This window comes from Medicago sativa, chromosome 3, assembly GCF_051527215.1.
Source record: "Medicago sativa cultivar Bolivia chromosome 3, Bolivia_mono, whole genome shotgun sequence".
In the NCBI taxonomy this organism is placed as follows: Eukaryota; Viridiplantae; Streptophyta; class Magnoliopsida; order Fabales; family Fabaceae; genus Medicago; species Medicago sativa.
Genome location: NC_140751.1, coordinates 20,706,378 through 20,722,913, shown reverse-complemented (window position 1 = coordinate 20,722,913; position 16,536 = coordinate 20,706,378).

Genomic DNA, 16,536 nt, shown 5'->3' with positions numbered 1-16,536 from the left:
AGCGTCCCCTTAGACTATAGGCAACGCTCGTATAGAAGACGCCTGAAAAACGTCCCCTATTGTCTTTGGCAACGATTTTCATAGTTCTGGCAACGTTTTTCAAGTGTTGTTAGAGGCAATAAATGGTGTAGTGGTGGGGTCGTTGTACTCGGTTACTCTCCAATGTTTATCTTCATCAGGATCACGCAAATCAAGTTGGTGAATGTGTAATATAGTATAGAGGGGACCAAACTTAGCGGCCTCATCGTACTGGTCTAGCGAGATTAAAAACCATTCTTTGGATGGATTTGATGATGTCTTGGCCTCATAATAAAGATTTGTATGATTATTAATGTCATACACCACGAAGTCATAGTGTAAATAGGCTTCTGTACCGCGATTTAGCCACCTGACTTCATGATGTTTCTTCAAATACTTATCCTTCAAGTAACGAAATGAATGTGTCTCGCCATCTCGGCCTATTTTATCAGTCTCTTGTTTTGTGTAAACCATTTTTTTGTGATGTTTCTACAACAACAAAAAAAAATTAAAATTTTAACAAAAAAAAATGTAAATAATAAGGAAACTACTTACGCTATGTTTTGAACTCCAAGGTTGACAGATATAACCATCTGAAGTTTTCCTATCATCCTCCCTGAATGAGTAAGATGCTTCCACCTGCGCCACATGATGAAATTCAGAGAACTTGGTATTCAGATCACTTTTATACTCATCGCAAGGTTGATTTCCACTATTCTTCTTTGCAGCTGTTCTATAATATGTTCCAACTTCTTCTACAACGGCCATATATATCAAGTGTAAACATTGAAATTCCATAATGCGAGCAAGATATTGTTCAAAAGCTGGATCAGATTCTGGCTCATCATGCTCAGGCTGGTTGGATCCTGTCGGAACGGAGTCTGGTGTATCAGCTTGCTCTGTCTCAATCCCCTCAGTCGGACTCTGTTTTATTGTAACAGCTTTGATTTATTCTTCAGACAAAAAAACCACATATTCATTGTAACTTCGCTTCAAAATAGAAAATACGAAGTAGGATTGAAAGATGCTCGAACCATTGAAAAACAGTGTTTTCTCAATAGGCATGACACAATCAGTATTGAGTGCTTTACGTAAAGGTTCGCATCTCATGCTCTTCACCACCTCCATCGCATCCTTCAAAAGAAAATCATTCAACCGAAACTCACTTTCCAACTCCATATTTTTCACTAAAGCTGTTTTTCCCTTCACTAAATCTAAGAATACATATTTGAAACAGCCGGTAAGGGCCAAGTCAAAAAACAGATAGAAACCACCACCAAAGCGACTCTTCAAGTAATCAATCAAGTGGTCTAAAAAATCGGACTTCGACATCCACAGGAGCTGTTTGTTCTCCTTCGAAGAAATATAAAATAAGAAGCCGAAAATATAATTAGTTTAGTCCACTTGTGTATGTGATAGCGTAACACCAGCATGACCATTTAGGTGCAGGTTTGAGGGCAGTTAAGATGCGCCGAAAGTGCAAGTACATTTCTCTGCATCTTGAAGTCGAGGTCGTAGAAGCAGTGTTTGTATGTGGCACACGTGTAGTTGGTAAAATAAGGATAGACCAACATGAGTATAATTTGCATACTCATCCTTGTATCTGAGTTGTATTTTGTAACAAATATATAATATGGTACACATTACTTTAATGTTTTATTGTATTTGAATTATAAGTGATATTCATTATAGCTAGCTCTATTTTCTTTTTGACTATTTTGAGTCTGTTTTGTCATTATAAATTTTATAGACTCTAAATTGTGAAATATGCTTGACGGGAGAGCTACTGTGATGACATTTTATTATAAGATTACCTTTTGCTACACTTCAGAAATGTGGTTTATAAGCTATGGGTACGTTTATTCGTGTACTCATACTTTCAGTTTTAGGCCACAATTAAAAAACGTCGCCTTTAGTACACCAGAAAAACGTCCCCTTTTCCAAGACTTTAAGGGACGATTATTGAAAGTGTCGCCAAAAGCGCGAGAAAAGCGTCCCCTTAGACTATAGGCAACGCTCGTATAGAAGACGCCTGAAAAACGTCCCCTATTGTCTTTGGCAACGATTTTCATAGTTCTGGCATCGTTTTTCAAGTGTTGTTAGAGGCAATAAATGGTGTAGTGGTGGGGTCGTTGTACTCGGTTACTCTCCAATGTTTATCTTCATCAGGATCACGCAAATCAAGTTGGTGAATGTGTAATATAGTATAGAGGGGACCAAACTTAGCGGCCTCATCGTACTGGTCTAGCGAGATTAAAAACCATTCTTTGGATGGATTTGATGATGTCTTGGCCTCATAATAAAGATTTGTATGATTATTAATGTCATACACCACGAAGTCATAGTGTAAATAGGCTTCTGTACCGCGATTTAGCCACCTGACTTCATGATGTTTCTTCAAATACTTATCCTTCAAGTAACGAAATGAATGTGTCTCGCCATCTCGGCCTATTTTATCAGTCTCTTGTTTTGTGTAAACCATTTTTTTGTGATGTTTCTACAACAACAAAAAAAAATTAAAATTTTAACAAAAAAAAATGTAAATAATAAGGAAACTACTTACGCTATGTTTTGAACTCCAAGGTTGACAGATATAACCATCTGAAGTTTTCCTATCATCCTCCCTGAATGAGTAAGATGCTTCCACCTGCGCCACATGATGAAATTCAGAGAACTTGGTATTCAGATCACTTTTATACTCATCGCAAGGTTGATTTCCACTATTCTTCTTTGCAGCTGTTCTATAATATGTTCCAACTTCTTCTACAACGGCCATATATATCAAGTGTAAACATTGAAATTCCATAATGCGAGCAAGATATTGTTCAAAAGCTGGATCAGATTCTGGCTCATCATGCTCAGGCTGGTTGGATCCTGTCGGAACGGATTCTGGTGTATCAGCTTGCTCTGTCTCAATCCCCTCAGTCGGACTCTGTTTTATTGTAACAGCTTTGGTTTATTCTTCAGACAAAAAATCCACATATTCATTGTAACTTCGCTTCAAAATAGAAAATACGAAGTAGGATTGAAAGATGCTCGAACCATTGACAAACAGTGTTTTCTCAATAGGCATGACACAATCAGTATTGAGTGCTTTACGTAAAGGTTCGCATCTCATGCTCTTCACCACCTCCATCGCATCCTTCAAAAGAAAATCATTCAACCGAAACTCACTTTCCAACTCCATATTTTTCACTAAAGCTGTTTTTCCCTTCACTAAATCTAAGAATACATATTTGAAACAGCCGGTAAGGGCCAAGTCAAAAAACAGATAGAAACCACCACCAAAGCGACTCTTCAAGTAATCAATCAAGTGGTCTAAAATATCGGACTTCGACATCCACAGGAGCTGTTTGTTCTCCTTCGAAGAAATATAAAATAAGAAGCCGAAAATATAATTAGTTTAGTCCACTTGTGTATGTGATAGCGTAACACCAGCATGACCATTTAGGTGCAGGTTTGAGGGCAGTTAAGATGCGCCGAAAGTGCAAGTACATTTCTCTGCATCTTGAAGTCGAGGTCGTAGAAGCAGTGTTTGTATGTGGCACACGTGTAGTTGGTAAAATAAGGATAGACCAACATGAGTATAATTTGCATACTCATCCTTGTATCTGAGTTGTATTTTGTAACAAATATATAATATGGTACACATTACTTTAATGTTTTATTGTATTTGAATTATAAGTGATATTCATTATAGCTAGCTCTATTTTCTTTTTGACTATTTTGAGTCTGTTTTGTCATTATAAATTTTATAGACTCTAAATTGTGAAATATGCTTGACGGGAGAGCTACTGTGATGACATTTTATTATAAGATTACCTTTTGCTACACTTCAGAAATGTGGTTTATAAGCTATGGGTACGTTTATTCGTGTACTCATACTTTCAGTTTTAGGCCACAATTAAAAAACGTCGCCTTTAGTACACCAGAAAAACGTCCCCTTTTCCAAGACTTTAAGGGACGATTATTGAAAGTGTCGCCAAAAGCGCGAGAAAAGCGTCCCCTTAGACTATAGGCAACGCTCGTATAGAAGACGCCTGAAAAACGTCCCCTATTGTCTTTGGCAACGATTTTCATAGTTCTGGCAACGTTTTTCAAGTGTTGTTAGAGGCAATAAATGGTGTAGTGGTGGGGTCGTTGTACTCGGTTACTCTCCAATGTTTATCTTCATCAGGATCACGCAAATCAAGTTGGTGAATGTGTAATATAGTATAGAGGGGACCAAACTTAGCGGCCTCATCGTACTGGTCTAGCGAGATTAAAAACCATTCTTTGGATGGATTTGATGATGTCTTGACCTCATAATAAAGATTTGTATGATTATTAATGTCATACACCACGAAGTCATAGTGTAAATAGGCTTCTGTACCGCGATTTAGCCACCTGACTTCATGATGTTTCTTCAAATACTTATCCTTCAAGTAACGAAATGAATGTGTCTCGCCATCTCGGCCTATTTTATCAGTCTCTTGTTTTGTGTAAACCATTTTTTTGTGATGTTTCTACAACAACAAAAAAAAATTAAAATTTTAACAAAAAAAAATGTAAATAATAAGGAAACTACTTACGCTATGTTTTGAACTCCAAGGTTGACAGATATAACCATCTGAAGTTTTCCTATCATCCTCCCTGAATGAGTAAGATGCTTCCACCTGCGCCACATGATGAAATTCAGAGAACTTGGTATTCAGATCACTTTTATACTCATCGCAAGGTTGATTTCCACTATTCTTCTTTGCAGCTGTTCTATAATATGTTCCAACTTCTTCTACAACGGCCATATATATCAAGTGTAAACATTGAAATTCCATAATGCGAGCAAGATATTGTTCAAAAGCTGGATCAGATTCTGGCTCATCATGCTCAGGCTGGTTGGATCCTGTCGGAACGGATTCTGGTGTATCAGCTTGCTCTGTCTCAATCCCCTCAGTCGGACTCTGTTTTATTGTAACAGCTTTGGTTTATTCTTCAGACAAAAAATCCACATATTCATTGTAACTTCGCTTCAAAATAGAAAATACGAAGTAGGATTGAAAGATGCTCGAACCATTGACAAACAGTGTTTTCTCAATAGGCATGACACAATCAGTATTGAGTGCTTTACGTAAAGGTTCGCATCTCATGCTCTTCACCACCTCCATCGCATCCTTCAAAAGAAAATCATTCAACCGAAACTCACTTTCCAACTCCATATTTTTCACTAAAGCTGTTTTTCCCTTCACTAAATCTAAGAATACATATTTGAAACAGCCGGTAAGGGCCAAGTCAAAAAACAGATAGAAACCACCACCAAAGCGACTCTTCAAGTAATCAATCAAGTGGTCTAAAAAATCGGACTTCGACATCCACAGGAGCTGTTTGTTCTCCTTCGAAGAAATATAAAATAAGAAGCCGAAAATATAATTAGTTTAGTCCACTTGTGTATGTGATAGCGTAACACCAGCATGACCATTTAGGTGCAGGTTTGAGGGCAGTTAAGATGCGCCGAAAGTGCAAGTACATTTCTCTGCATCTTGAAGTCGAGGTCGTAGAAGCAGTGTTTGTATGTGGCACACGTGTAGTTGGTAAAATAAGGATAGACCAACATGAGTATAATTTGCATACTCATCCTTGTATCTGAGTTGTATTTTGTAACAAATATATAATATGGTACACATTACTTTAATGTTTTATTGTATTTGAATTATAAGTGATATTCATTATAGCTAGCTCTATTTTCTTTTTGACTATTTTGAGTCTGTTTTGTCATTATAAATTTTATAGACTCTAAATTGTGAAATATGCTTGACGGGAGAGCTACTGTGATGACATTTTATTATAAGATTACCTTTTGCTACACTTCAGAAATGTGGTTTATAAGCTATGGGTACGTTTATTCGTGTACTCATACTTTCAGTTTTAGGCCACAATTAAAAAACGTCGCCTTTAGTACACCAGAAAAACGTCCCCTTTTCCAAGACTTTAAGGGACGATTATTGAAAGTGTCGCCAAAAGCGCGAGAAAAGCGTCCCCTTAGACTATAGGCAACGCTCGTATAGAAGACGCCTGAAAAACGTCCCCTATTGTCTTTGGCAACGATTTTCATAGTTCTGGCAACGTTTTTCAAGTGTTGTTAGAGGCAATAAATGGTGTAGTGGTGGGGTCGTTGTACTCGGTTACTCTCCAATGTTTATCTTCATCAGGATCACGCAAATCAAGTTGGTGAATGTGTAATATAGTATAGAGGGGACCAAACTTAGCGGCCTCATCGTACTGGTCTAGCGAGATTAAAAACCATTCTTTGGATGGATTTGATGATGTCTTGGCCTCATAATAAAGATTTGTATGATTATTAATGTCATACACCACGAAGTCATAGTGTAAATAGGCTTCTGTACCGCGATTTAGCCACCTGACTTCATGATGTTTCTTCAAATACTTATCCTTCAAGTAACGAAATGAATGTGTCTCGCCATCTCGGCCTATTTTATCAGTCTCTTGTTTTGTGTAAACCATTTTTTTGTGATGTTTCTACAACAACAAAAAAAAATTAAAATTTTAACAAAAAAAAATGTAAATAATAAGGAAACTACTTACGCTATGTTTTGAACTCCAAGGTTGACAGATATAACCATCTGAAGTTTTCCTATCATCCTCCCTGAATGAGTAAGATGCTTCCACCTGCGCCACATGATGAAATTCAGAGAACTTGGTATTCAGATCACTTTTATACTCATCGCAAGGTTGATTTCCACTATTCTTCTTTGCAGCTGTTCTATAATATGTTCCAACTTCTTCTACAACGGCCATATATATCAAGTGTAAACATTGAAATTCCATAATGCGAGCAAGATATTGTTCAAAAGCTGGATCAGATTCTGGCTCATCATGCTCAGGCTGGTTGGATCCTGTCGGAACGGATTCTGGTGTATCAGCTTGCTCTGTCTCAATCCCCTCAGTCGGACTCTGTTTTATTGTAACAGCTTTAGTTTATTCTTCAGACAAAAAATCCACATATTCATTGTAACTTCGCTTCAAAATAGAAAATACGAAGTAGGATTGAAAGATGCTCGAACCATTGACAAACAGTGTTTTCTCAATAGGCATGACACAATCAGTATTGAGTGCTTTACGTAAAGGTTCGCATCTCATGCTCTTCACCACCTCCATCGCATCCTTCAAAAGAAAATCATTCAACCGAAACTCACTTTCCAACTCCATATTTTTCACTAAAGCTGTTTTTCCCTTCACTAAATCTAAGAATACATATTTGAAACAGCCGGTAAGGGCCAAGTCAAAAAACAGATAGAAACCACCACCAAAGCGACTCTTCAAGTAATCAATCAAGTGGTCTAAAAAATCGGACTTCGACATCCACAGGAGCTGTTTGTTCTCCTTCGAAGAAATATAAAATAAGAAGCCGAAAATATAATTAGTTTAGTCCACTTGTGTATGTGATAGCGTAACACCAGCATGACCATTTAGGTGCAGGTTTGAGGGCAGTTAAGATGCGCCGAAAGTGCAAGTACATTTCTCTGCATCTTGAAGTCGAGGTCGTAGAAGCAGTGTTTGTATGTGGCACACGTGTAGTTGGTAAAATAAGGATAGACCAACATGAGTATAATTTGCATACTCATCCTTGTATCTGAGTTGTATTTTGTAACAAATATATAATATGGTACACATTACTTTAATGTTTTATTGTATTTGAATTATAAGTGATATTCATTATAGCTAGCTCTATTTTCTTTTTGACTATTTTGAGTCTGTTTTGTCATTATAAATTTTATAGACTCTAAATTGTGAAATATGCTTGACGGGAGAGCTACTGTGATGACATTTTATTATAAGATTACCTTTTGCTACACTTCAGAAATGTGGTTTATAAGCTATGGGTACGTTTATTCGTGTACTCATACTTTCAGTTTTAGGCCACAATTAAAAAACGTCGCCTTTAGTACACCAGAAAAACGTCCCCTTTTCCAAGACTTTAAGGGACGATTATTGAAAGTGTCGCCAAAAGCGCGAGAAAAGCGTCCCCTTAGACTATAGGCAACGCTCGTATAGAAGACGCCTGAAAAACGTCCCCTATTGTCTTTGGCAACGATTTTCATAGTTCTGGCAACGTTTTTCAAGTGTTGTTAGAGGCAATAAATGGTGTAGTGGTGGGGTCGTTGTACTCGGTTACTCTCCAATGTTTATCTTCATCAGGATCACGCAAATCAAGTTGGTGAATGTGTAATATAGTATAGAGGGGACCAAACTTAGCGGCCTCATCGTACTGGTCTAGCGAGATTAAAAACCATTCTTTGGATGGATTTGATGATGTCTTGGCCTCATAATAAAGATTTGTATGATTATTAATGTCATACACCACGAAGTCATAGTGTAAATAGGCTTCTGTACCGCGATTTAGCCACCTGACTTCATGATGTTTCTTCAAATACTTATCCTTCAAGTAACGAAATGCATTTGTCTCGCCATCTCGGCCTATTTTATCAGTTTCTTGTTTTGTGTAAACCATTTTTTTGTGATGTTTCTACAACAACAAAAAAAAATTAAAATTTTAACAAAAAAAAAAAGTAAATAATAAGGAAACTACTTACGCTATGTTTTGAACTCCAAGGTTGACAGATATAACCATATGAAGTTTTCCTATCATCCTCCCTGAATGAGTAAGATGCTTCCACCTGCGCCACATGATGAAATTCAGAGAACTTGGTATTCAGATCACTTTTATACTCATCGCAAGGTTGATTTCCACTAATCTTCTTTGCAGCTGTTCTATAATATGTTCCAACTTCTTCTACAACGGCCATATATATCAAGTGTAAACATTGAAATTCCATAATGCGAGCAAGATATTGTTCAAAAGCTGGATCAGATTCTGGCTCATCATGCTCAGGCTGGTTGGATCCTGTCGGAACGGATTCTGGTGTATCAGCTTGCTCTGTCTCAATCCCCTCAGTCGGACTCTGTTTTATTGTAACAGCTTTGGTTTATTCTTCAGACAAAAAATCCACATATTCATTGTAACTTCGCTTCAAAATAGAAAATACGAAGTAGGATTGAAAGATGCTCGAACCATTGACAAACAGTGTTTTCTCAATAGGCATGACACAATCAGTATTGAGTGCTTTACGTAAAGGTTCGCATCTCATGCTCTTCACCACCTCCATCGCATCCTTCAAAAGAAAATCATTCAACCGAAACTCACTTTCCAACTCCATATTTTTCACTAAAGTTGTTTTTCCCTTCACTAAATCTAAGAATACATATTTGAAACAGCCGGTAAGGGCCAAGTCAAAAAACAGATAGAAACCACCACCAAAGCGACTCTTCAAGTAATCAATCAAGTGGTCTAAAAAATCGGACTTCGACATCCACAGGAGCTGTTTGTTCTCCTTCGAAGAAATATAAACTAAGAAGCCGAAAATATTATTAGTTTAGTCCACTTGTGTATGTGATAGCGTAACAGCAGCATGACCATTTAGGTGCAGGTTTGAGGGCAATTAAGATGCGCCGAAAGTGCAAGTACATTTCTCTGCATCTTGAAGTCGAGGTCGTAGAAGCAGTGTTTGTATGTGGCATACGTGTAGTTGGTAAAATAAGGATAGACCAACATGAGTATAATTTGCATACTCATCCTTGTATCTGAGTTGTATTTTGTAACAAATATATAATATGGTACACATTACTTTAATGTTTTATTGTATTTGAATTATAAGTGATATTCATTATAGCTAGCTCTATTTTCTTTTTGACTATTTTGAGTCTGCTTTGTCATTATAAATTTTATAGACTCTAAATTGTGAAATATGCTTGACGGGAGAGCTACTGTGATGATATTTTATTATAAGATTACCTTTTGCTACACTTCAGAAATGTGGTTTATAAACTATGGGTACGTTTATTCGTGTACTCATAATTTCAGTTTTAGGCCACAATTAAAAAACGTCGCCTTTAGTACACCAGAAAAACGTCCCCTTTTCCAAGACTTTAAGGGACGATTATTGAAAGTGTCGCCAAAAGCACGAGAAAAGCGTCCCCTTAGACTATAGGCAACGCTCGTATTAAAGACGCCTGAAAAACGTCCCCTATTGTCTTTGGCAACGATTTTCCTAGTTCTGGCAACGTTTTTCAAGTGTTGTTAGAGGCAATAAATGGTGTAGTGGTGGGGTCGTTGTACTCGGTTACTCTCCAATGTTTATCTTCATCAGGATCACGCAAATCAAGTTGGTGAATGTGTAATATAGTATAGAGGGGACCAAACTTAGCGGCCTCATCGTACTGGTCTGGCAAGATTAAAAACCATTCTTTGGATGGATTTAATGATGTCTTGGCCTCATAATAAAGATTTGTATGATTATTAATGTCATACACCACGAAGTCATAATGTAAATAGGCTTCTGTACCGCGATTTAGCCACCTGACTTCATGATGTTTCTTCAAATACTTATCCTTCAAGTAACGAAATGCATGTGTCTCGCCCTCTCGGCCTATTTTATCAGTTTCTTGTTTTGTGTAAACCATTTTTTTGTGATGTTTCTACAACAACAAAAAAATTTTAAAATTTTAACAAAAAAAAATGTAAATAATAAGGAAACTACTTACGCTATGTTTTGAACTCCAAGGTTGACAGATATAACCATCTGAAGTTTTCCTATCATCCTCCCTGAATGAGTAAGATGCTTCCACCTGCGCCACACGAGGATATTCAGAGAACTTGGTATTCAGATCACTTTTATACTCATCGCAAGGTGGATTTCCACTAATCTTCTTTGCAGCTGTTCTATAATATGTTCCAACTTCTTCTACAACGGCCATATATATCAAGTGTAAACATTGAAATTTCATAATGCGAGCAAGATATTGTTCAAAAGCTGGATCATATTCTGGCTCATCATGCTCAGGCTGGTTGGATCCTGTCGGAACGAATTCTGGTGTATCGGCTTGCTCTGTCTCAATCCCCTCAGTCGGACTCTGTTTTATTGTAACAGCTTTGATTTATTCTTCAGACAAAAAATCCACATATTCATTGTAACTTCGCTTCAAAATAGAAAATACGAAGTAGGATTGAAAGATGCTCGAACCATTGACAAACAGTGTTTTCTCAATAGGCATGACACAATCAGTATTGAGTGCTTTACGTAAAGGTTCGCATCTCATGCTCTTCACCACCTCCATCGCATCCTTCAAAAGAAAATCATTCAACCGAAACTCACTTTCCAACTCCATATTTTTCACTAAAGCTGTTTTTCCCTTCACTAAATCTAAGAATACATATTTGAAACAGCCGGTAAGGGCCAAGTCAAAAAACAGATAGAAACCACCACCAAAGCGACTCTTCAAGTAATCAATCAAGTGGTCTAAAAAATCGGACTTCGACATCCACAGGAGCTGTTTGTTCTTCTTCGAAGAAATATAAACTAAGAAGCCGAAAATATTATTAGTTTAGTCCACTTGTGTATGTGATAGCGTAACACCAGCATGACCATTTAGGTGCAGGTTTGAGGGCAGTTAAGATGCGCCGAAAGTGCAAGTACATTTCTCTGCATCTTGAAGTCGAGGTCGTAGAAGCAGTGTTTGTATGTGGCATACGTGTAGTTGGTAAAATAAGGATAGACCAACATGAGTATAATTTGCATACTCATCCTTGTATCTGAGTTGTATTTTGTAACAAATATATAATATGGTACACATTACTTTAATGTTTTATTGTATTTGAATTATAAGTGATATTCATTATAGCTAGCTCTATTTTCTTTTTGACTATTTTGAGTCTGCTTTGTCATTATAAATTTTATAGACTCTAAATTGTGAAATATGCTTGACGGGAGAGCTACTGTGATGATATTTTATTATAAGATTACCTTTTGCTACACTTCAGAAATGTGGTTTATAAACTATGGGTACGTTTATTCGTGTACTCATAATTTCAGTTTTAGGCCACAATTAAAAAACGTCGCCTTTAGTACACCAGAAAAACGTCCCCTTTTCCAAGACTTTAAGGGACGATTATTGAAAGTGTCGCCAAAAGCACGAGAAAAGCGTCCCCTTAGACTATAGGCAACGCTCGTATTAAAGACGCCTGAAAAACGTCCCCTATTGTCTTTGGCAACGATTTTCCTAGTTCTGGCAACGTTTTTCAAGTGTTGTTAGAGGCAATAAATGGTGTAGTGGTGGGGTCGTTGTACTCGGTTACTCTCCAATGTTTATCTTCATCAGGATCACGCAAATCAAGTTGGTGAATGTGTAATATAGTATAGAGGGGACCAAACTTAGCGGCCTCATCGTACTGGTCTGGCAAGATTAAAAACCATTCTTTGGATGGATTTAATGATGTCTTGGCCTCATAATAAAGATTTGTATGATTATTAATGTCATACACCACGAAGTCATAGTGTAAATAGGCTTCTGTACCGCGATTTAGCCACCTGACTTCATGATGTTTCTTCAAATACTTATCCTTCAAGTAACGAAATGCATGTGTCTCGCCCTCTCGGCCTATTTTATCAGTTTCTTGTTTTGTGTAAACCATTTTTTTGTGATGTTTCTACAACAACAAAAAAAAATTAAAATTTTAACAAAAAAAAATGTAAATAATAAGGAAACTACTTACGCTATGTTTTGAACTCCAAGGTTGACAGATATAACCATCTGAAGTTTTCCTATCATCCTCCCTGAATGAGTAAGATGCTTCCACCTGCGCCACATGAGGATATTCAGAGAACTTGGTATTCAGATCACTTTTATACTCATCGCAAGGTGGATTTCCACTAATCTTCTTTGCAGCTGTTCTATAATATGTTCCAACTTCTTCTACAACGGCCATATATATCAAGTGTAAACATTGAAATTTCATAATGCGAGCAAGATATTGTTCAAAAGCTGGATCATATTCTGGCTCATCATGCTCAGGCTGGTTGGATCCTGTCGGAACGAATTCTGGTGTATCGGCTTGCTCTGTCTCAATCCCCTCAGTCGGACTCTGTTTTATTGTAACAACTTTGGTTTATTCTTCAGACAAAAAATCCACATATTCATTGTAACTTCGCTTCAAAATAGAAAATACGAAGTAGGATTGAAAGATGCTCGAACCATTGACAAACAGTGTTTTCTCAATAGGCATGACACAATCAGTATTGAGTGCTTTACGTAAAGGTTCGCATCTCATGCTCTTCACCACCTCCATCGCATCCTTCAAAAGAAAATCATTCAACCGAAACTCACTTTCCAACTCCATATTTTTCACTAAAGCTGTTTTTCCCTTCACTAAATCTAAGAATACATATTTGAAACAGCCGGTAAGGGCCAAGTCAAAAAACAGATAGAAACCACCACCAAAGCGACTCTTCAAGTAATCAATCAAGTGGTCTAAAAAATCGGACTTCGACATCCACAGGAGCTGTTTGTTCTCGTTCGAAGAAATATAAACTAAGAAGCCGAAAATAGAAAATAATATAAGCCAAAATTTATTATGTAATTGTGATTAATGTCAATGTCAATATTTCAAATATCTCTATGGTACCTGGACCAATTTGGTTGTTGCTCAAATTCTTCGACCCTTTCAACAATATCCCTTTCAACGATTATGGTGAAGAATGTTAAGTACGACGGACGATATTATTATTAAATATCAGTCAAGTATGAACTTATGTATCAATGTCAGGTAAACACGACTAAGACGAAGGGCATTTAAGTATTTATGCACATGGGAGTATATAAGCATTTTTGGGATGGAAATCTTCATAATTTCCTTCACTTTCTCTCTCTAGGTTTTGAGAGAAAGAATTTCTCTCTTCCTTCTCTCTAGAGGCCGCCCCTCTCTCCTCTTCCAACCCACTCAAACTCTTTGAAGATCAACTTGTGGTAATCAAGCATGGATTAAAGAAGCTTCATGAGCAAGAAACAAGTGGAAGAAGGGATTTAAGCATGGTTTGGGTTGAAAGTCAAGAATCAAAGAATGAAGTGAAAGCTAGGGTTGATGCTTGATGATTGAAGATATGCAAGAAACATGATTAGGTGAGTTCCATAGATAGTTTACCTACCTTTGGTTGTGTAAATTCATGCTAGAGAGTGTTGATTTATGTTTATGAGGGGTTTAGAACCCTAATGTTCTTTTGATTAATTATTGTTAATTACATGTTAGTTTGCCATGAAATATGTTATTTAAAGTCAATATATGTTGCTGGATGATTATGGTGCATTGCAGGATCGATTTGGATGAGTTTTGGGGTCAAAATGGCAAATTTGGTACCACAGACCCGAAGAACTGCGCTATTAGCGAAAATTTTGCTAATAGCGAAATTCTTCAGACAGGGCCATGCCCCAGGTGCGCTATTAGCATAGCCTTCTGGATGGGCCAGCATGCTTTTGGCCTGTTGGTCCATTCTAGGATCCGTGGTGCATTCCGAAGCTTTTCTTTCAACGTTTTACAACTTTATAACCCCAAAACAACATCTAGGCAATGCACATAACATCAAACGATTCTGGAGACGAAAATCATGGCAATCTTAACATGAATGGCAAGAGTGAATCAAGAGAGTTTAATCCAATATTACTCGGGTAGAGATGAATTAAGAAAGGGCATGATGTAGAGCCTCGACATAGTTGTTGAGAACTAGCAAGATAGCATGAATCCTAAAGTATGTCAAGTATAGGAATATGAAAGCATATGTAAGTAAGACGCGAAGGATAATCTCTTCGCACATGAGCTAGAATAACTTAGCTAGTATGTAAGTAGTGGATTGATATGTTAGATCCCTCCACCATGAATAAGTGCGTATATGAACAAGTATAAGTTACCGTTAATCGGATCGATCAAGGTTCCGAGGTAAACACGTATGCATGAATAGGTTTAATCTTTCACGAAGATAAGACTAAGATTATAACCGCATGGCGGTGCTCGTGTCTCTTGTTATCCACGTAAGGGGGATACGGGAGGTTCTCGATCTAAGGGGAACGGTTTATGCCGTAAGGGACCCGCACGACACCGAGGGAGTCCGATGTACGTACATCGGTCATGTATGGGATTGTTCTCGGGGTTACTCCACCTGGGGCTATCCGTAAAATGAATCAAGATAATGTTTGTTTGTCCAACGCTAACATAATGAATGAACTTAGATACGTTTATGCATGATATGAATATGATTATGTTTATGAATTCATGAACGGGTATGTTTAAGAGCAAAAGCATTAGATGCTATGAGACAAGTGCAAGAGAGGAAATAGAACAAGTATGTTACACCAATGACGATCTTAGGTTTCCCCTAATCTTCGGGGAACACAATTTCAGAGTATTCTATTGCCCTCATCTTCCTCATTGAAGTTACGTGCTTATTCTGATGCTGATTGGGCTGGTGACCCAACAGATCGTAAGTCCACCACATGGTTTTGTATCTTTCTTGGAGATTCTCTTATTTCTTGGAAGAGTAAGAAACAAGATATTGTATCCCATTCTTCTACAGAAGCTGAGTATCGTGCTATGGCGTCCACCACCACTGAAATAGTTTGGTTGTGTTGGTTACTTTCTGATATGGGTGTCACTCTTTCTGAGCCAACTCCAATGTATTGTGATAACAAGAGTGCCATTCAAATTGCTCACAACTCGGTCTTTCATGAACGCACCAAACACATTGAGATTGACTGTCACTTCACCCGTCATCATCTTCAAGATGGAACGATTACTCTACCGTTCGTCTCGTCCTCCTTGCAGATTGCTGATTTGTTTACAAAGACGCATTCAATCAAACGTTTTCGTTTCTTGATTGACAGACTCTTGATGCTCCCTGTTAATGCATCATGAGTTTGAGAGGAGATGTTGGATAATATCTTTATATTGATTATTATATTCTACTAAGGGTAGTTTAGTCTTTTCTATGTATCTAGTATTTATACTTTATTGTAAACCTTACTCTGGTGACTTTTGCTCATATGAATGAAACCCTAGCCATCTCTCTTATTATTCACTATGAAACTCTATGTTGTTAACAAACCTGACTGCATATTCACATCAGACCTGAATATATTTCTGAGGCTCCAGTAAGTTTTTACAAAGAGCCAAGGAAGAGGAAAGCTCTTGCACTGTTAGTTCACGAGCCAATGAAGATAAGATTTTGGTTAATATTGTGGATGAACAAGTACCACTTGATGAATTAAGAGGAATATTGTTCTCTTTGGTTGTTGTTTTTTTACTTTGCCTCTGAAGATAAGATTTCCCTATTAATAGTTAGATTAGAAAATGGTTAATAAAAGTAAGAAAATGGAAGAACATGAGATATAGTTATAATGAGAAAGATGAAGTTGATTTAGATTTGGTGCCGATGAAACATAATAAAATTTGATGAATGGTTTAATCTAAAGTTTGAAAAGAGTAGTCTAAGTTGGACCCATGTACTTGTTCAAAAAAAAAGTTGGACCCATATATTTCGTGGTCCAAACTAAATCGACCCTTCGTTTTTACTCTTTTCGAACTTATTGTGTTTATTAGTTTTTCTTAGTTTGCAGTGTTAAAAATTTTACTTATATTTAAAG